Source organism: Xenopus tropicalis, chromosome 1 (genome assembly GCF_000004195.4).
Source record: "Xenopus tropicalis strain Nigerian chromosome 1, UCB_Xtro_10.0, whole genome shotgun sequence".
Classification (NCBI taxonomy): domain Eukaryota; kingdom Metazoa; phylum Chordata; class Amphibia; order Anura; family Pipidae; genus Xenopus; species Xenopus tropicalis.
In genome coordinates, this window is record NC_030677.2 from 96,136,460 (window position 1) to 96,157,931 (window position 21,472).

Here is a 21,472-nt window from a genome sequence, read left to right on the forward strand (position 1 = left end):
TAGTAATCGGTAGAGAAATGATTATATCTCCTTTATTGCATATAACAAAGATTTTGTTTTTTTTTTCCTTTCATAACCTTTGTTTCTTATCAGTATGGGTGTTCTCTTGTAGGAGCAACAATTTATCACGGGACACTAATTTCTGTGTGTTAGTACCCTAAAACTCACATTACTGTGCATCACCATGATATCCCCGTGTAACTGTAAGGATCAAGAGTATATAAGGCATTATATTGTTGCTATAAAGAGTCTGGAATAAGGGGCGAGTTGTTCTGTTACAGGTGCAGTAGCACTTGCCAGTATATTCTTAAATAGTTCCATTGTAAATCTTCCATGCCACCACAACATTTCCATTCACCCAGTTTTTTTTTGTTTTTTTTTAACACAATGCAGCATTTTCCCACAGGATTTTGGGGTTATAGTGGTCACAGAGGAGTGATGCTCTTGATGCAGTTGTGGTGCGCATATCATGGTTGCATCTGATTTGCCAAAATTAACGCAACTGCTTATGCACTTTGCCTTTAATTGTCCGCTGAATATTTTAAAGTCTGGCTGGTGTCATTTCTGGTGTTAGGTGTGTGACTAAACTGAGCTAAAGGCAACTTTACAGACATGTTTAAAATCTGTTCTGTGCTGTTATCCAGAATACCAACCCTAATAAGATTCATTGGACCAATATATATCTGACGTAATATGAGTACAGGTATAGGACCCATTATCCAGAATGCTCGGGACCAAGGGTATTCCGGATAAGGGGTCTTTCCATAATTTGGATCTCCATACCTTAAGTTTACTAAAAAATTAATAAAACATTAATTAGACCCAATAGGATTGTTTTGCATCCAATAAGGATTATTTATATCTTAGTTGGGATCAATTACAAGGTTCTGTTTTATTTCTACATAAAAAAAGGAAATCAGTTTTAAAATTCTGAATTATTTGCTTATAATGGAGTCTATGGGAGAAGGGCTTTCCGTAATTCGGAGCTTTCTGGATAAGGGGTCCGATACCTGTATCTGCAAATCTGTATGGCTCACTTATGTCAACTACAGTAAGCAAAGTGCAGTTTCAAGTGCAATCACCATGCTTTTCCCCAGAATTCCAGCATTATCTTAATGCAGTTGGACTGCATCTACCACAATTGTGTTCAATTTGCCAAACTGCAAATGCGTTTCATAGCAAATGGGCAAAATTGCTCTGAATATTTCCAAAGTAATTTTTTGTGTTAGGTGTGCGAGTATGATGTGTGCAACTACACAGGGCACAAAGTGAACACTGGAGTTCCCTCTTGGTCAGGAGGAGCAATGTCGGACTGGGAACCCTAGGACCACTCTCCCAGGGCCGGATTTGTGGAAAGGCCACAAAGGCCCGGGCCTAGGGTGGCAAAAATTGGGGGGCGGCATGCCGCCCCGCCGCACCAAAATATTAAAGTTTTTTGCGCATACGGAGCAATGGGGACCTCTCTCCCACTGCTCCGTATGTGATTGAAAAGGCCCGCGCATGCGCAATCGCGAGTTCGCGCATGCGCAGGGAGGTTCGCCGTTCGCGCATGCGCAGGGGGGCGCGTCAGAGAGGGGGCGGCCTCGGGGCGCCCGGCAAACAAATCCGGCCCTGCACTCTCCAAACTATTTTTCCTCCTTTCCTCACCCAACCTCTTTATCTATTTCTCCTCTTTCTTCCCATTCAGAAATAGGGAATGATCATGAAACAGACCAAATGGTCAGGAGCAGAAGGGCCCACATACACCTTGGCCCACCGGGAGTTTTCCTGGTATCCCAGTGGGCCAGTCCGACACTAAGGAGGAGGTGGTAGCTTAAAGGTTCCCCTGCGTCAATAGGTGCAGCAGCACCTGATTTGTAACAGAAGGCAGGAAAGGCTGAGCTGTGCTGAGTGCAAATGTACGCAAGGGAAAAGTAAGTTGCCCACTGCACTTGCGTATGTAAATGAGGCCTTAATAGTGTTACTGTAAGTTAGATCCATAGCTGATTTGCCACCTCTCCTCAGTTTATCGAGTCCATCAACACATACTCTGACCACCTGTTGGACAATATTTCTTTTCCTGATTCCTTTTTATCAAGTAGCCAATTATAAAACCTTAGCATCAAAGGTTCATTAAATAATGATCAGGTGGTTACAGATTCCCTGAAAAAACTAAATGTGGGTAAAGTGAAAAGTTTACTTGTAAAGATACTTGTAAAGACTTATTAAACAGCCATCTTAAATTATATCTTTAATATCTTTAACCATATTTTTCCCCGTCTTCTAGCTAGACAAACCACTTGAATTAAGAGAAAGTGGAGTTGCGCAGTGTAATTTTTGCCCAGATTTCTCTTTACACGTCTCTTCATTGTATATACGTCTCACATCCACATTTGCAAATATATACTGCTAATATTAGTAATGTAATTATAATACCAGCTCTCATGTTAGTTATGTGTCACTTTATAAAAGCTCCTTTTGTCACATTCATTGCTTTAAGTCTGCTGCACTCCCTTGTATTAAAACAAGACAATAACTTTTAGACACTAAACCACCTATATTTTGTCCTTATTGTATGAGTTTTTGGCTCTACTGGGTAACTGCTTCCTGTCTGGGGCAAACAAGGGAAAACGACAGGGGAAATTAGGAAGGGTTAATTTGTCTTCATTGACTTTCACGTAAAAAAAGCACCACAATAGTTCCTAACACAGGTATGGGATCCCTTATCCGGAAACCCGTTATCCAGAAAGCTCAGAATTCCGGAAAGCCGTCTCCCATAGACTCCATTTTAATCAAATAATTCAGAATTTTAAAACTGATTTCCTTTTTCTCTGTAATAATAAAACAGTACCTTGTAACTGATCCCAAGATATAATTAATCCTTATTGGATGCAAAACAATCCTATTGGGTTTAATTAATGTTTTATTGATTTTTTAGTAAGGTATGGAGATCCAAATTACGGAAAGACCCCTTATCCGAAATACCCTTGGTCCCAAGCATTCTGGGTAACAGGTCCTATACCTGTATATACTAGATGAAAATATTTCTCACACACACACACACACACACACACACACACACACACACATATAAAATTGCAGAATGGAGAGCACACCCAAATTCAAATGCGATACCTGGGTGCACGAGCAGTAATAATAGAATAAAGGAAAAATTGTTGGAAGCTTCCCTGACGAAGGTTCTAGTAAAGAACCGAAACGTTGGACCAATAAATCTCACTTTATTGCATCCTACTATGGTCTGTTGTCCGTGAGTATCCTTCGTGAGAATCCTGTGAGTGCCGACAATTTTTCCTTATATATATATATATATATATATATATATATATATATATATATATATATATATATATATATATATATATATATACATACAGTATAGGACCCATTATCCAGAATGATCGGGACCAAGGGTATTCCGGATAAGGGATCTTTCCGTAATTTGGATCTCCATACCTTAAGCCTACTAAAAAATCAAAAAAACATTAATTAAACCCCATAGGATTGTTTTGCATCCAATAAGGATTATTTATATCCTAGTTGGGATCAATTACAAGTTACTGTTTTATTACTACAGAGAAAAAGGAAATCAGTTTTAAAATTCTATATTATTTGATTAAAATGGAGTCTATGGGAGACGTGCTTTCCGTAATTCAGAGCTTTCTGGATAATGGGTTTCCAGATAAGGGATCCGATAACCGGATTCCAAAAAAGTTGGGACACTAAACAAATTGTGAATAAAAACAGAATAGAACATAAATCACGGAACAAAAGTTTAAATTGAGAAAATGTACCATTTTAAGGGAAAAATATGTTGATTCAGAATTTCATGGTGTCAACAAATCCCAAAAAAGTTGGGACAAGTAGCAAAAAGAGGCTGGAAAAAGTAAATTTGAGCATAACGAAGATCTAGAAGACCAAATAACACTAATTAGGTCAATTGGCAACATGATTGGGTATAAAAAGAGCTTCTCAGAGTGGCAGTGTCTCTCAGAAGCCAAGATGGGTAGAGGATCACCAATTCCCACAATGTTGCGCAGAAAGATAGTGGAGCAATATAAGAAAGGTGTTACCCAGCGAAAAATTGCAAAGATTTTGCATCTATCATCATCAACTGTGCATAACATCATCCGAAGATTCAGAGAATCTGGAACAATCTCTGTGCGTAAGGGTCAAGGCCATAAAACCATACTGGATGCCCGTGATCTCCGGGCCCTTAAACGACACTGCACCACAAACAGGAATGCTACTGTAAAGGAAATCACAGAATGGGCTCAGGAATACTTCCAGAAACCATTGTCAGTGAACACAATCCACCGTGCCATCCGCCGTTGCCAGCTGAAACTCTACAGTGCAAAGAAGAAGCCATTTCTAAGCAAGATCCACAAGCTCAGGCGTTTTCACTGGGCCAGGGATCATTTAAAATGGAGTATGGCAAAATGGAAGACTGTTCTGTGGTCAGGCGAGTCACGATTCGAAGTACTTTTTGGAAATCTGGGACGCCATGTCATCTGGACCAAAGAGGACAAGGACAACCCAAGTTGTTATCAACGCTCAGTTCAGAAGCCTGCAGCTCTGATGGTATGGGGTTGCATGAGTGCGTGTGGCATGGGCAGCTTGCATGTCTGGAAAGGCAGCATCAATGCAGAAAAATATATTCAGGTTCTAGAACAACATATGCTCCCATCTCTTTCAGGGAAGACCCTGCATTTTTCAACAAGATAATGCCAGACCACATTCTGCATCAATCACAACATCATGGCTGCGTAGGAGAAGGATCCGGGTACTGAAATGGCCAGTCGGCAGTCCAGATCTTTCACCTATAGAGAACATTTGGCGCATCATAAAGAGGAAGGTGCGACAAAGAAGGCCCAAGACGATTGAACAGTTAGAGGCCTGTATTAGACAAGAATGGGAGAGCATTCCTATTCCTAAACTTGAGAAACTGGTCTCCTCGGTCCCCAGACATCTTTTGAGTGTTGTAAGAAGAAGGGGAGATGCCACACAGTGGTGAAAATGGCCTTGTCCCTACTTTTTTGGGATTTGTTGACACCATGAAATTCTGAATCAACATATTTTTCCCTTTAAAATGGTACATTTTCTCAGTTTAAACTTTTGTTCCGTGATTTATGTTTTATTCTGAATAAAATATTAGAAGTTGGCACCTCCACATCATTGCATTCAGTTTTTATTCACAATTTGTTTAGTGTCCCAACTTTTTTGGAATCCGGGTTGTGTATATATATATATATATATATATATTTATATATTGTGACATGCTGACTGCCTGTACACGCAATTTTGGGGGAATTGTGGCTTTATTTCTGTATTCTATTTTCTATAAAGTCTACCAAGAAATATACAGGCTTTTCTCTGCATGAATCTTTTTTTAAGTTTCTAGTCTACCAGGTGTTTAAAATGTTTGTGTATAATTTTAGGGAAATGCCAGTTGCTTAATTATATCCTTTTTAACTTTAGGGCATAGTTATAAATTCACAGCAAAAGTGTTCAACAGAAGACTTCACATCCCTGTTAACTTGTGTTTGGTATATTTTGCGGTAAATTCTCTGCTCTGATAAATATGCCCTTCTGTCCAGTCTTTATGGCAAAATAATGCAGTAGGGAGAGAGAGTTACAATACAATTATATATTTATATGATATCACACTTTTTATGACATATAATGTGCAAATTTACAAGCAATTCATAATTTTAATAGGTTTAGACTGACAACATTATTTATCATTACCAATATATTATATAAGTGAAAACGGGGCATCATTTAGGATGGTTTGAGCTGGGAGTTCAGGGCAGGATGCTTTAAAAATGAATAGTTAAAAAAATCTACCATTGTCACGCACAAAATAATCTGTTACTTTATTCTATTACACTGTAACCATTTACAAAAAAATTGTATATGAGTGCAGATCTTTAAGAGACCCAATCTAAAAATCTTCTATTGGAGGCTAATGGGAGCCAAAAACAACAGCTGCCTAAAGCTCTTTGCAGATGTTCCCTCATCCTTTATCTTGCCAGCAATTGTATTGGTGGGATCTTAACATGCAGTCCCTCAAGGACAAGCCTGTGTCAAAATAACTGTATTTATCAAGATGCAATATGACAAGATTTCCAAAACCAGTTTATAGGGCAACCATAATGTTTTGAATATTTGTACATATTTTGTCTGTATATATATGTCAATATATTGAATTCTAATATTTAATCTTTGTGTAGTTTTCCTATGCTTTTTACATACAAGTGCCTCCATTTTAGGCAGTTTACAATATGAGTTGGCATCATGCACAAGGGTGTAAGTGCTTGAAGGTACCTGCTGCTCCTTCTGTTAAGGAAGGTTTTTTCATTCAGAGCTGCCCAGATTTGGAACTGCTTATGTATCTCCAAGTGTCATGGGGGCACCCTAATGTAAAAATAATTGGCCACTTTCACCAAGTTCAGCGAGATATTTGTCCTGTATATAGCCACTGATTTCAGTTAACACTAGCTTATATACGCTAGCAAATTTTCTCTTAAAGATAGTGCAGATAGAGAAAATTCGTACATCCTAACGAAAATTTGCCAGCATTTTCTTGCTGCAACGAAAATTCGCATTTTCGTGAATAAGGGTATTTGTCACAAATAACCGACTGACGTAGTTGCACAAAGTGTGGCGAAGCTTCCTGAGGTGAAAGTTCTTACCTTAGTAAATGTGCCCGTAAATGAAAAGTCTAAAGAAGGGCTGTTTTGCCAATCGATCTACCTTACAAGTGATTTGAGTGTTTAATTAAATAACTTAAAATAGTAACCTGGATTAAGTATAGGGATAATTCTTGAACGGATTGTCTGATCCGATAATAATGTTTGTGTAAGGTACATGTGTCAAACACAAGGCCTGTGGGCCGAATGTGGCCCTTCTGGCCGTTTTATGTGGCCCCTGGTGACTGTGCCTGACCATGCAGCACCAATCGCCTGACTGCACTGTGACTGTGTCTGACCATACAGTATCTTAATAAAAAATTTGGCCGGCGACTTAGCCTGGGTTTTAGATTTCGTCCCCCCCCCCTTGATTGAGTTTGACACCCCTGGTAGGGTATATAATATAACTTGATTGTAAGCAGTTTCCCACAACTGTCCCAAAGCTGTCAAATTCAGACATATTTTGTGCTCAGTGCACTGAACAAGCTACAAAAGTCCTCCAGTGTTTTTGGAGCAGAGAAATTACCTCTAAGCTAAATAATGCTGCTAGCAACTCTATAGGGCAAGGCTTAAAAAAAAAATTAATAGTGGGAATGAATTTAGAAGCAGTACTGCATTATACAGGTCTACACAGCATGTGTTGACCATGTATAATGTCACAATTGTTGTACATGTATATTCTTACAAGTTTTGACGCAGATAGGGTACCAAAATCTCAGATTGCACACCTTATAAGTATTTTGATTGTGTGCATTATTTGTTTATGTAAAAATGTATGTAAACATATATGTGATTCATTTAGGTTAGCATATGGTATGGCATTTTAAAAAAATTAAAACTCTCAATTGGATATTGGGGCACTGTGATGCTATTTATAACATTTTTTACATAGTTATAATAAAATCTGCTAGTTTGACCAGTTATGATTGTTTTGATGCTAAGAACAAAAAGACTCTGATTGCAATTTATAAATCTGCATACCTTTTATATTTATTATATTACTGTTATTCTGTAAAGGTATTCATACCTCGGCACCTGATAAACCAGTCTTGTGTGTCGGTCAGACTGTGTTGCTGATTTAGCAACAGACTTTGGTCTGGTTTCCAAAACAAAATATAAAACCTTTAGCAATGTCCAGGTATCTGAGCTGAAAATGAATGTTTCAGAATTCCCAAAATTAGTCTCAGTGCTGTTTAGGGTACATTTTCATGTATCCAAAATCTCATTAAATTCCTTCTTACAAAATAAAGTTAACTAGCTGACATAAAATAAGTCCCAAACATAGTTTGAAATGTGTCTGTGTTTTGTTTTATTTATTTCTCTACATACAGCTCGATTAATATGCCAGGTTAATAGGGATACTATCAACAAAAAATAAAGCTTGTATTTGTGCTTATAATAGTGTATCAAAATTATTCAAATACATTTTGTTCTTACTGTGTTAAATATATATAGTCAAGAATGCAAAGTAAAATGTAATCAAATGGTTCAGTGTCTTTCCATTTCTTGGACAAACCAATTTTGATCATGCTTTATAGCTGTTTCTAGTTATGGTTTCATGTTTGCAGCATCAATATTTTACATCTCAGCAAATTGACAGTAAATACTGCTTATGTCTGTCTTTTTTAACCAAAACACTCTGAATACAGTGGTTGGATTTTGTCTAAATGCCTCTGTTTACATCCTGCTAGGATTTTGAGCCCTTGAATATTTCAGAAGTGCAATTCTTTCTTTCAGAGTGCTGACTGAGTAGAAATCACAAGCAATTGGGCAGTTGGGCAGCTGCATGCTATTATAGAGTATGACGAGTAGCAACCCAAATTAGGGTGCTCCATAGGCCAGAGGTCCTTGTGTGGCACCTCTGAATTATTGTAATGGACTAGTGTATTACACGATAATAATAAGTTGGGTTAATAGGGCAAGGAAAACACACCATGGCAATTATGCATGTGTATGAAATCTGGCTATATTTTATAACTCTGATTAGTAACTCATGATTCATCAAAGTACTAGTGCTTTTTGCAGAATTGTAATCGTTGGCTACATTAAAAAAAAAAACAAAAAAACAAAACTTCAAAGTCATTTTACCCATGTTAGTGTTGAAAACTTGCTAACCCAGTCTTCACTGGTCAAATCTATTGCTGGAGTTTCTGGGAAAAGTGCAGAATGGTGAAGATCCTTTACTTTTGTTTTGTTTACAACAGAAGAGAGCATAATTCTAAGAGAGTCACTTTTTTCTACCTTTTATTTTTTTTTTAAACTTTGAAGCGGGCGGCGAAAGGAGTGGCCTCAGGGTGCAAATCCGGCCCTGCTAGGACAGTATTGGGAAATACTGTCCTAAGGGCATGTGGAATTAATTGGTGGGGAGAGGGTCTGTATAAGATCTGTGGCATCTACCATCTTACATACATTGTGCCACATGATTAAAACTTTTGGCTAAAGTTTGTATTTGCAAACTTCTTTACGAATGCTAGCGTTTATAGCACCTGCAGATACCTAGTTGAGGGTGCATTCAGAATATTTTAGCAGTATGTTAAGTGTCTATAGATAACTGTTTACATTTTTGCATTGTGTTTCTTAGAGGGACATTTCTCTACTTAAATGTTAGGGGCATGGCCTAGTGTCATTGTTGGAAATATCTAACCTCCAGGGCCGGAACTAGGGGTAGGCAGAAGAGGCAGCTGCCTAGGGTGCTACGATTGAGGGGTGCCAGGCAGGAGCCCCTCCTGCCTACCCCTAGTGCTACTTTGTCATTTGACAAGCGGCGGAGGCAATGACCGATCTAATCGCCCCGCCCCCCCTGCACCGCCTCCTGTGCTTTGGCGCGCATGCGCCGTTCGGGGGGGCAGGGAGGTGGGCGGAGTTGGCCGACCGGGTTGCCTAGGGCGCCCAGTCAGCTTGGCCTGCCCCTGCTAACCTCACTAAAGATAAACATGTTTGTATGATATGGGGTGAGGCAGACTTAGCTCTGAATGTTTGCTTGCAAAAACTTTTCCAGACAAACTAAGATACTGGACTGCTATAGCATATGCTGATATGAGGGTTAACAATTGTTATGGCTGTTCTAAACAGTAGTGATGAGCGAAATATTTCTGCAGGCGTGGATTCGCTGTGAATTTTTGCGTTTTGCAATTGGCGGAATTTTTTCGCAAACGGGCGCAAAGTGCAACAAAAAAAATGGCGCTTACATAAAAAAAAGTTGGCATGTGCGTAGAAAAAAAAAATTTAAATTTTTTTTTTATTGATGTACTGAAATTTGGGCGTCGTTTTTGCCGTTTCACCAATTTTGCACAGATTCGCTCATGACTAGTTCTGACATTCTGACAAATCAACTCATTGATCAAAGGAAGTAATTGTTTGCTAAATGAGCCAATTCATTAAACACTTTCCTGGCAGAAAATAATAATAATAACTGTAAATTCTAAGCTGCTGGGAATTGTAATACTTTTGAAAACTATACACATTGATTATTTTTATGTTCCTGTGTCCTGGAAGCCACCCAGCCACTCAGTAACTGGTCCAGCAGCAAAATGCCCACAAAAATAATGCTTACATTAGAAATAAATATATAGTACAGAAATCAGGTATGATCAATACAGTAATAATTTGTCTATATGAATATTATATTTCCTAGTAAGTATACTTGTACTAATTGTATTTGTTCTGTGTATATCACCTTGTTATCCAAGTTTAAAACCTAAAATGAGAAAGTAACTGCATTTTGTTGGCTATGGCATCCTGACATCTTCAGGTAAAGGGCAAAATTAAACACTGGCCTAAACTAGTACCATTTTTGATAACAGCATACCACAAGCTGTTATGACTGGAAATTCATTTCCAGATGAGAGGAGCAAAGCCTTACATTTCCAAAGTGTTTCACCCTATAATCTTCACTATAAATGGCACAGTTTGGACAAAAGGCTTTAAGCTTTTAAGTTTTATGAATTAAGTTGTCTGTGAGCAAAACAACTTTGGATGTTTTTAGAATGACCACACTGTGTTGATGAATTTGAATGATATATATACTGAAAGACAAATACAGTAATAAACTTCCAATTAATTTGTTTTCCTTCTGTATGCTAAAAGAATAAAATACTTAAATACAACAAAGGATGTTTATTTTACTACATAATACATTAAAAAAAATGTCTAATAGCTTTTGCATTTTTCCTGGACATTCTAAAACTCAAAAATTACTGTAACCCTTTCAAATCGACACAAAAGGGGAATACATGTATAAAAGTCCTTATCCAGAAACCCATTACCCTAAAAGCTCCAGGAAGGCCATCTAATGTTTAAAAAATATTTCCTTTTTCTCTGTAATAATAGAACAGAATCTTGTACTTGATCCAGCTAAGCTGCATGAATCCATATTGGTGCCAAATAATACTATTGGGTTTATTGAATATTCCAATGATTTTTATCAGACTTAAGGTATGGAGATCCAAATTTCCCTTATCTGGAAAACATCAACTACCAAGCATCCTGCATAATCACAGCCTTCTTGATGCGATGCACTTGTACGAAAGTGACATCACACATGTGCAGTCTTGGGGTTATATTTAGCTAAATACAGCCCTCTCTACAATACATAATGATTTGTGACAGTCTTCCTGCAATTTCAAATTCCTGCTCTTAGCATCCCCTGATATTAGGATGTTTGAGCCAAATGCAGTATTATCTATTTCTAGTATCTATTCTACAACAGAACCACACTGTTTTTGTAATTCCGTCATGAACCACAGGTCTTGTAATCAACTCCAACCTGCCAACTGTTAAAAAAGGCCATCATATTTTACACCTTATATAAATGTAAAATAAGTGGTAATTTTTATTTACTTACATAATTGATATACATCTGATGGTTCCTTTCTAGATTAAGAAGACAACATGTGGCTACATTCAGTAACAGCCCAGCACCAATTCTTTGTATAAATAATCTTTCAGCTCTTTAAATTTGTGTATCTGTCACATGTAAAAAAATGCAATATGCCTGGTAAAAGCAGAGTACAAAAAAGGATGTTAAATGTGTTCAGTATTGCTTTATATCATACATTAATCATCTTTACTCTGTCGTTGTTGCTTTGACAACTTAAAAAGCAGAACGACAGAACTAGTAAACTGTTTACTAGTTTAGCATGTTTCTATGACACAGGAATTTTTTGTAATGTTTTATTCAAGTTTCAAAGTATCAAAGATGATAAAACAGAATTAAAAAGTAGAAGTAAAAAAAAAAATCATATATACTAATGTGACCAAGAAGATTGCATGGGGTGTATCCAAAAGGAGAGAGAAGTACTCCAAATCTGTATGTGAAGGAGTTAGTCATTTAGCAATGGAGCACATTTTTGTGAGAGCAGGGGCAATAACTAAGAGAAAGAACCTTTCTTAAAAGAAGGAATTTGTTATTGCCGTTTCTCACTCTGAAGGGAAAGACATGAAGTGATCAGTTTACTTTCTGTAGAAGTATCCCTTTAGTGTTGTTTATCATTTGATTAGTTTTCATGTTGGTTTAGTACAAAGGTATTGCACAAAAAGGACACTATTTTGATGTTTTTGTTGCAGCCAAGTATTTCTGGTTGTAAAATATAAAATTTGTTTTACAATGAAGAAAAAAAGATGTAAGGACATACAGAACAGAAGATCATGTGTATAGTCAACATGAAATCTTTATTCTATTTAATCTATTTTTTTTAAAAGGACAGGATTTGGGTACCACATTATTCCGTAGCTTCCAACTGTCCCGATTTTCGTGGGACAGTGCCTCTTTTGACAGCTAAACCCGCAGTCGCAGATCCTTACTGAAAAGTCCCTAATTTCCCTTTTGATCTCGTGCACTGAAAGCTAAAAAAGATACAAATTTAATTAAAAGTAGCTTTTGGCAGAGAGCCCAGAAATCTTAACGAGCTTTACCTGCACTTAGAAACATTGTTTCTCACATTTAATTAAATAAGTGGGCATTTGGCAGAGAGTCCAGGAAGTTAACAAGCCCCCCCCCTGCACTGAGATACAATTGTAACTAATAAGCTAAACAGGTGTCTTGGGGGAACTGAGACTTGCAGCCTAAAGGGCAGTTCCAACTTTTTTTAACAAAACTGTAATAACACATAAGACAAGACCTCAAAACCCACAGAAATGTGTTCAAACTTTAAAAACCTGCCAAATTTAGTCAAATGGGAGTGGCATTTAGGGGGTGTGGTTTCAAAAATGGGCATGGTCAGAACATTTCACCTCTTTCCATTTTCAAAATGTTGGGAGGTATGCATTATTCAGTACCCTGAGAAGGCATTTCTTTTGGTAATAAAAGTAGGGAAACGTCTAGTTACTGTATACGTTATAACTGTACCCCTATTTGTGTTTATGCCTTGTAAAGCACTGAGTACATTTGCAGGAGGATTTGCAGGATAATTCCAATAGGATTCCATGGATGTTATCCCAACTCCAAAGTTGTGCATTGCAACTAGTGTTAATTTGGGGTCTGCAATTAAACACAGGAATTCTAGAAAAACACTGCAGTGTGGGTCAGAAGGTAATTCATTAAACAGTGCGCTGTAAGACTTTAATTGGATTTACTATGGGGCACATTTACAAAAGCACGAATGCACGAGCATTCATGCGAACGCTCCGAGCGTATTTTCGCTGATTTTTTCGGGTGTCCGCACGACTTTTTCGTACGGCGCAAGACTTTTACATACGGCGCACAACTTTTTCGGACGTTTGCATGAAAAAATCGGAAAAGTTTTACCGCTGTTTACAATTGTTCGGTACGAAAATTTAGTGACTTTCGGATCGCCAATACGATATTATCGTGACTAATACGATTTTTTCGTAAGCATTTTCGTGATATTTGCGATCTTACGAAATTTTCGTTTCCAATACGATTTTTTCCCATTCGTGATTCGGATTCGTGGATTAGTAAATGTGCCCCCATATGTTGCTTTACTAAATCTCTTCTGGTGTTGGTGGAATGCAAAGAGTTGTAATTTAACAATATCTGGACAGTTGTAGGTTTCTTTTCCTTGTCTGCAATAATCCCATTGTTATTTAGATTTTAGTCAAGTATTTATAAAAACCATAGCGATATAACAATTTTTTTTAAGCTTGTGACAGAAACAACTGACAGTTTCCCTTCAGGCTTTATGCTAGGAGTTTCCAAAAGGTAAACTTCATGCATAAGGATTAGGTTCATGTTCAAAAACAAGTATGAGGCATAGGGCAAGATGTCAAAGAGCATATTCAGAATGGCAGAGGCACATATTTTTGAATGCTCTTAAGAGTGCTAATATTTGGTAAGTTACAATCTGTCAGTATCAATAAGCAAATAATCAAATTCAAAATACTACAGTGGCTTTTAAACAGAACATTATATGAAGTCTTAGCACTTTATTTCTCTTCAGAAATTCTCCCAGAAAGTTAGATTTATGAATTATGCTCACCTAGGTTACATCTGGTTCCCAAACTGGAGAATCACTCATTCCTTTTAGGGGCCAAACTCATTTTTAAGATTCAAGATTTATAGACACCCCCCCCCATAACAAAAGATAACTGTGCTGTGTACTGATAGGTCCCGCTGAAATTTATTTATTTATATTTTTTTTAAAGCACTAATAGGATGAGCAGTGAGGTCCAATAATTCACATTGGCAGTTTATTTACACTCTGCTAGTCTACATTATCTAGCAGCCCTGCCAGCTGTCTACATTATCTAGCAGCCCTGCCAGCTGTCTACATTATCTAGCAGCCCTGCCGGCTGTCTACATTATCTAGCAGCCCTGCCGGCTGTCTACATTATCTAGCAGCCCTGCCGGCTGTCCAATGTTTTATACTCTACTACTTGGACAACATTTTGTTACTGCGTCTTTGAAAAAACATAATAAACCTTACATAAAAAATAAATTAATTTTGCACCATATTTATTCAGCAGTGTTTACAATTTACCTAATTTTTTCTATGATTCCAACAATTTTAATCTTTCAAATACAAAATGCTTCTTTCCTTTTAAGCCATAGCAGTTGACTGACAGTTATATACATTCATAAAGAGTTAACCAGCTAGAAGTGAATTGTACAGCCAAATGCCCAGCATATGACTAAACATTATTGTCAGTAGTGCGATGATAAGCATTATTTATCAGGACTTATCCTAACTTTGCCCACCCAGTAACCCCCCCTTTCTTTATTGTGTAAAAGCTGTGAAACAATTCATCACCACCTTCCTGCTCTTATATATCTGGCAGCAGTGCTATAGTGGGCCCTTACTGGGCCTCCTTTTTTCATTAGGCCACTGCTTGGGTGTTTTCTGTTCTATTATGATGACATTGTGGTTTTACTTTTTTCATGCATACAATCACCTTCCTTAGAAGGGAAAGGATGTGAAGGTCGTCACATCTAGGATTTGCACTAGGGAAGTACAAAAGCATTCAGCTTTCTCCTGTATTGTGATCTTCTTCTTCCTGCATATCCCTTAAAGTTTTGACACTAATATTTTCTACTTTTAGCACATATGAGTATACTGAATTTTAATTTTATCTTGCAGGGACCCTTAAAATGTTAGTGAATTTAAATTCATTCACCTTCATTTACCTCTGCTTTAATCATTTCTGTTGTTCAGCTTTCTTTTAAAAAAATGTGTTTAGCAGTAAACTATACAAAATGATTTCCATTTGTTTCCTTTAAATGATAAAATGTTGAATTTCAGTATTGGTTTTACTATTAGTTACTGGGTAAGGTAGATGGCTGTATGATTTTCTAAGAGGGAAATGAGTACAGTGAGCATATTATGCATGTTTATGTCCCAGAAATGTGTTTGCTTCCTGCAAGATGAATGTGGTTTGGCATGGACATTAGCAGCAGTGTGTTCATCTAATACCAAACTGTAAAAACATTTAGAGAGTCATCTCGTTCTCAGGTTATATTTATGTGTTTGTATTTAGCATCTGCTTAATTTTTTAATTTTTTTTTACTGTATTGTTTCCTCCAATAACCATCTAAACAGAGAAACATTTATTAAAATTTGTTGACCAGTCAAAAGGAATGCACTTGTTTTGTTTAATTAGTAAATGTAGGGGAAATGCCTGTATAGGCATTCTTTTCTCTTGGGTGAAGACAAGGGAAGCAAATTTGTTCTAACACTATCAAATATACAACCAGGGAGTCCAGAGGGATGGGCCCCATTAAATTTCATGGTAAAAACTTCTTCATAAACATCTAGGCATTTTCTTGAGATAAACCATAACATAATTGTTCCCACTAAATTAAATATGACCTGTTATTTTGACCATTTTATCTAACAGACATAAAATGATTGTGCATATTTTCAGATTTTTTTTTTTCATCCCTAGGTACGTTAAAATACCCATGTTATTGCCTTTTTAAAAGCTTCTGTGGCACAAACATAAAAAATACATTACACATTCACAAATTCAGTACTGTGTGTGTGTATATATAGATATAGATATATAGATATAGATAGAGAGAGAGAGAGAGAGAGAGAGAGTATATACATATAATGTTTTAAGTTCCTAATGCTTCAAACATTATATAGTGATTGTATATGAAAGAAAAAATGTTATTGTATAAGATGCTAAAGACTTAGTAAATGAACCATAATTATAGCTATGTGTTGCAGAGGCTTGGGGAAGATGATTAGGATGGAGGGGGAGATGGGGGGGGTGATTAGGGGCTTAACTGACAACTTTTACTGAGTCCCACAAGCCATCCAGCAATAAAAAGTAGAACAGGGGTAAAGAATCTAGGGATCAGCTGTCCTGTTTCCATATACTGGGCTCTGTATGGTGTGCAAAATATTGAATTTAAATATGATCAGGGATCTCTGCATCCTGTATATGTTAAATATACCATTAGGTTAGTGTAGGAAATAAATGTTGAAAAAATATACCTGTATGCAGTTAGACATCTATCTAGAGATTTTGTGTGTGTGTAAGAGAGTGTTCTCACTGTCCATGAATTACTTCTCTTGTATTTGCCTTACTGAATGGCATCAGTATCAGTTTAAGCACACGAGAGAGTCTCTCCTGAAACTGTACAGCACTTCCTTAAGCATAGTGGGACAGACTCCAGCTTGTCCTGGGAGATGATGCAAAGTGTGCATTCAGAAGCTGTCTTCAGCTAGTTTAATAGCTCACTGTTCAGAATTTCCTCCTGCACAGTACAGTCTTTAATGCAATAGACGTTAAAATTCCTCTCAAAATCAACCTACTGTATTTGTGGCTTTGTGGATTTCATCTTCCTTTCTCAGAAAGATATTTGGGTGAGTGGGATTTCTGTACAGGTCATTATTCTAAACAAAATTCAGGGTCAGTTAATTTTACTTGCACATACAGTTGTTTGTTTGAGATGCTACAGAAGAGGCCTTTCACACTCCTTGCCTTTGGCTGAATACCCTAAAATAATTTACTTTGATCAGTAAGCTCAGGAAAATTTGTACAAAATTTGTTCATTTAAATCTGTATTTTTTTCTTTAATTTATTTTCTCTCTTATAAAACAGATAATTAAAAATATCTGTATAATAAAACACTATCCCTTTATCCCTATATCCCTCTATAGAATGATGCCCATGATTAAAGATTTATTTAAACTTTTTTTTTAATTAGAAATGAAGCTTTCAAATTTCCAGCTTTGAAGTGATAAATTGGCTTACTGTGATATTCAGAATACACATCAAGGTAAGTTTTTTTTAATTCTTGGATACAGTAAAAGACATAATCGAGCAATGTAACCGTTTTCTTATTGTGCTTTCATGTTTCTGTTTAAAGAAATACATACAAATAAAATCCTTATAAAGAGGGTATATATTCCAAACCATACATTTATTTATTAAATTATAAAAAAAATGGAATATTGTAATCTGATTTGCATGCAGATTGCCCAGGAAATTCCAGTACTGCACAATTGTGCACATTATTGGTACTGTACAAACTTAGAGGCTTTTATTACATTATGGAAGCAGTTGTGCACATTTTGACAAGATAACACATCCATTTGCTTAAAGTGGTCATGCACATTCAGATTTTAGTTTTCTTGCAACGAATGTTCGGATATCAGTCATATGTTTGAATGCAATGATCTAAAACTAACATTCAGACAAAAATAACAATTCGAGGGATGTTCTGATAATGAAATACAGTAATTGGAAGACACCAATCGTACAACAGTGACTTCCTGGAAATGCATTGTAGGTCCCCCAAGGATATTGTCAGATTGACAATACATGTGTAGATTTTATCGTTATCCAACCAAAATGTTCTAACCTGTCCGATCTACTAAACGAACAGTCCAAAAATCATACAAAAAAAATGTTTTGTACGATTATATAGGTGCGTGTTAGATAAATGTTTTAGTTCAATAAACACTTCCCTGACTGTGAGGAACATTTTTCTGCCAGTCAAGAAAAGTATTAATAAATACTTTCCTGGTACACATTTTCCCAAATCTGGCCCATGTTAGGGGACATGCAATAGAGTAGAGGCAAGCACACATTTCTAAAGGGAATAACACTCCTTCCATTATTTTTTTTTTAAGTTCTGTACAGGTCAGCCCACAGTCACGGATTATTACTGAATAGTCCCTCATTTCCCTTTGATCTCCTGCACTGAACGCTAAAAAGTATACAAATTTAATTAAGAAGTAGCTTTTGACAGAGAGCCCAGAAATCTCAAGAAGCTTCACCTACACTTAGATACATTGTTTCTCAGACTTAATTAAATAAGTGGGCTTTTGGCAGAAAGCCCAGAACGTTAACAAGCCACTCCTGCACTTAGATACAATTGTAACTAATAAGCTAAACAGGTCTCTTGGGGGAAGTGAGACTTGCATCTTAAAGGGCAATTTCACCTGCATTAGCTAAACTGTAATAACACATAAAATGACCCCAAAACCCCCAGAAATGTGTTCAAACTTTAAAGAACCTGGCAAATTTAGTAAAATGTGCTATTTTTGGAAATATATTTTGTAAGCAATGTAAAACATAATCAAACTAGGCAACAGTAATCTTTGTTTTATCTTATTTATTTAGAATGAAATAAGGCATAGTCATCTGGCCTATGTATGGTCTTTATATTCTGTAGTGTTTTTAAAGCCCATATGCCTTTGATGATGAAACAGTGGGTTTATAATGAAGTTTTAAAATGCAGAAAAGGCAAAGAAGCTTTTGTTTTACTATTTTTAAACTGTGAGCAAGAAGAAAAAAATGCTTTGATGAGACTTGGCCCACGTTAAGCCATTTTACAGGAATACTGAAGTGTGTGAATAACTTTGAAGTGAAGAAGATATTGTATTACAAAGATCCTATTTGATTCCTGAAATGTTTCTGTTTAGACTGGGATATTTTGCCGCCATTCTTTGCCCACACAATGGAATATAAAATAAAGTGCAGGATAATTTGTACTGTAGAAATCTTTGTAACCTCTATTGCAAACTTTGTATTATTTCTAAACAATCACAGATGTGCTTAAAGCTTTTGCATTTATTTTAAACACTGTTACAGTATTTCTGCAGGCCATAACCCTTTGTGAAATCTTAGCCTATTTTAGAATGACTGAGGCAGCCGTATGTGTAAGCAAAAATGAGACATTTGCATCAGATTTTTCAGATGGTCTATTCCAGGGGTGGGCAAACTTTTTGGCTCACGGGGCACATTTACTCACCCCCGGGCCAGGGCGGGCAGGGCCAGGCCAGCGTTACGCCCCCTTCGTCTCTTTAATTCCGGCACGCCAGTGACATCAAGTCTCGCGTGATGAGACTTGGCGTCGTCGGCGGGCCGGATTAAAAAGGCCAAGGGGCCGGATGTGGCCCGCGGGCCGTAGTTTGCCCACCCCTGGTCTGTTCTCTGGTACCTCTTTGTTCATATCCAACTTGGACTGTTACATATCCTCCTGATTTTTTCTGACACTCCAGCTTCCTACGGAATTACTATATTGTGGTAATTTCTATTGTTGTTCTTGTTGGGCTTAGTTGCTGTTTTAACATAAGCCCAATATGGGTAGCCAAAAGCTTTCAGTGCCCCTCTGAGATGCTTGTTCTTCGTTTTTTTTGGACTCTGTATCAGTTGTCACACTTTCTGCCCTGTGGTGCAGAATTCTAATAATACTTAGTTTGTGTTCCAGCTCATGGTGAGAATCGAACAACAGATACTGATTTATTTCGGTGTTTTCTCGTACACTTCTGTTTTCAAGTTTCCCCCTCTTGGATTCATATCAAGCAGGCAAGTTCTCATGGGCATCCTTCCTTGCGAACTTGATGTTTGTAAGATTATTGTAAGATTTGTATCTGTAGGGTTTGGGTTTGGTTAGCAGAATAAAGCAAATTAGGTCACATATTTTATCATACATGCAGGTATGCGACATGAAACTAGCCATTTGGTTTACTTTCCCAAGTTCCTGCAACATTTTGGCATTTTAGCTTCCCTGACTGCTGGTAGACAAATTGTCCTGTGTGCCACAGCAAGTACAAGTGGTTATTAAAATGGTCTGTTATGTGTATTTTTGGGCAGAACCGACTGTACTTATTGTGTAAGTATTGTGTATGGAAGTTTAAATGGTGTGTAGATAAAAGGCTTATATATATTTATATATATGTCATATTGTCATAAGCATCATAACAAAAAAAATTGTTTTCCTTTTTCAGTTTTATAAAATAGTGTTTTGTACATGATGATTCTACTTATTCTGCATGAATCCATACTAGTGGCAAAACAACCCTAATTAATGCCTGAATAAAATTTTAAATGGTAGAATGTATCCAGTGTGTGAAGGAAACCAATGGGCTTTACATGGTATAGCTAAGTCTTTAACCTGGGAAATCAGTTTGATAACCTTAAAACCGGGGCCATTTAATTGATTATATTTGTTTTATTATTTTGGCCTGCAGTTCAGCTGAGGACTGGCATATGGTAAAACAATTTCAAACTAAATAATTTACTGAACAGTATTATATTTGTGAATTTTGCTTAAAAGTATTGTCTCTAGAATTCACAAAGTGAAATGCCTTGGGACAAAACAATAGTAATGGTGCTGCATATTAATTGTTTTCCTAGATTTAAATAAAAAACAAACATAAATATGTTGGGCTGGATGAGTATTTTAAATAAATGCCAGATTTTATACTTTTACAGTGTAAGAAAAATGTGTAAAATATTGAACTTATTTTGGAATTATGTAAAAAAATTAATTACAAATATTTTCATTTTACAATGGAATTTTCCTGACAATTATTACATCCCAAATTTTAATTGCACATAGTGAATTATGTAAGACCCTTCAAATGTGTCATAAGTTTTGGAGCAAGAGTTATTCAAGAGCCCGGCCCTTTTGTGGCACTTGTGCTTTTCAGTCTTCAGTCTTCATACTTTATCAGTCATACACTGATAAATGTGCCGGTCATACAAATAGCTAGTCGCTCAGTTTAGTTATTGGAATGTGGTGGACCTTACGAGGTGTGCCTATACACATTCTGTGTTCATGTTTTTTTTTAAACCAGTCTCCGTTCATCTGGGGGCCCCTTATTGCAGATTTCAGCTTCTGTACTACATGTGTTTATTATTAATAATGAAAGTGTAAATTTGTCAAACATCTGTTTAACTCACCCTTCTACAATGTCTCCTCATTTTTTTGGACATTTAATATTATGAGTTTTCATCAGCAGACAGTTTTAAAGGACAAGTCAATCCAAAATATATTTTTTTGCCTAATATTAGAAAACATAATTCTAAGCAACTTTGCAATATACATTCATTACAAATGTGATTTTTTTTTTTTTACTTATTTG

The 21,472-nt window shown here is 36.7% G+C and overlaps 1 protein-coding gene across 5 annotated transcripts in view; it reads left to right on the forward strand.

The window, feature by feature from the left end:
• The window catches only part of csgalnact1 (chondroitin sulfate N-acetylgalactosaminyltransferase 1), a 158,986-nt gene that overhangs the window by 17,656 nt on the left and 119,858 nt on the right, over positions 1 to 21,472 (forward strand). For 2 of the 5 annotated variants that reach the window (XM_002933993.5, XM_031904159.1), the window contains exon 2: positions 17,302 to 17,373. The exons of 2 other annotated variants lie outside the window; for them this stretch is intronic. The gene's annotated coding sequence lies outside the window, so the exon portion shown is untranslated. Of the gene's footprint in view, positions 1 to 16,787; positions 16,958 to 17,301; positions 17,374 to 21,472 lie in introns of those variants that run through there. One more of the 5 variants, XM_031904151.1, reaches the window with a different exon arrangement.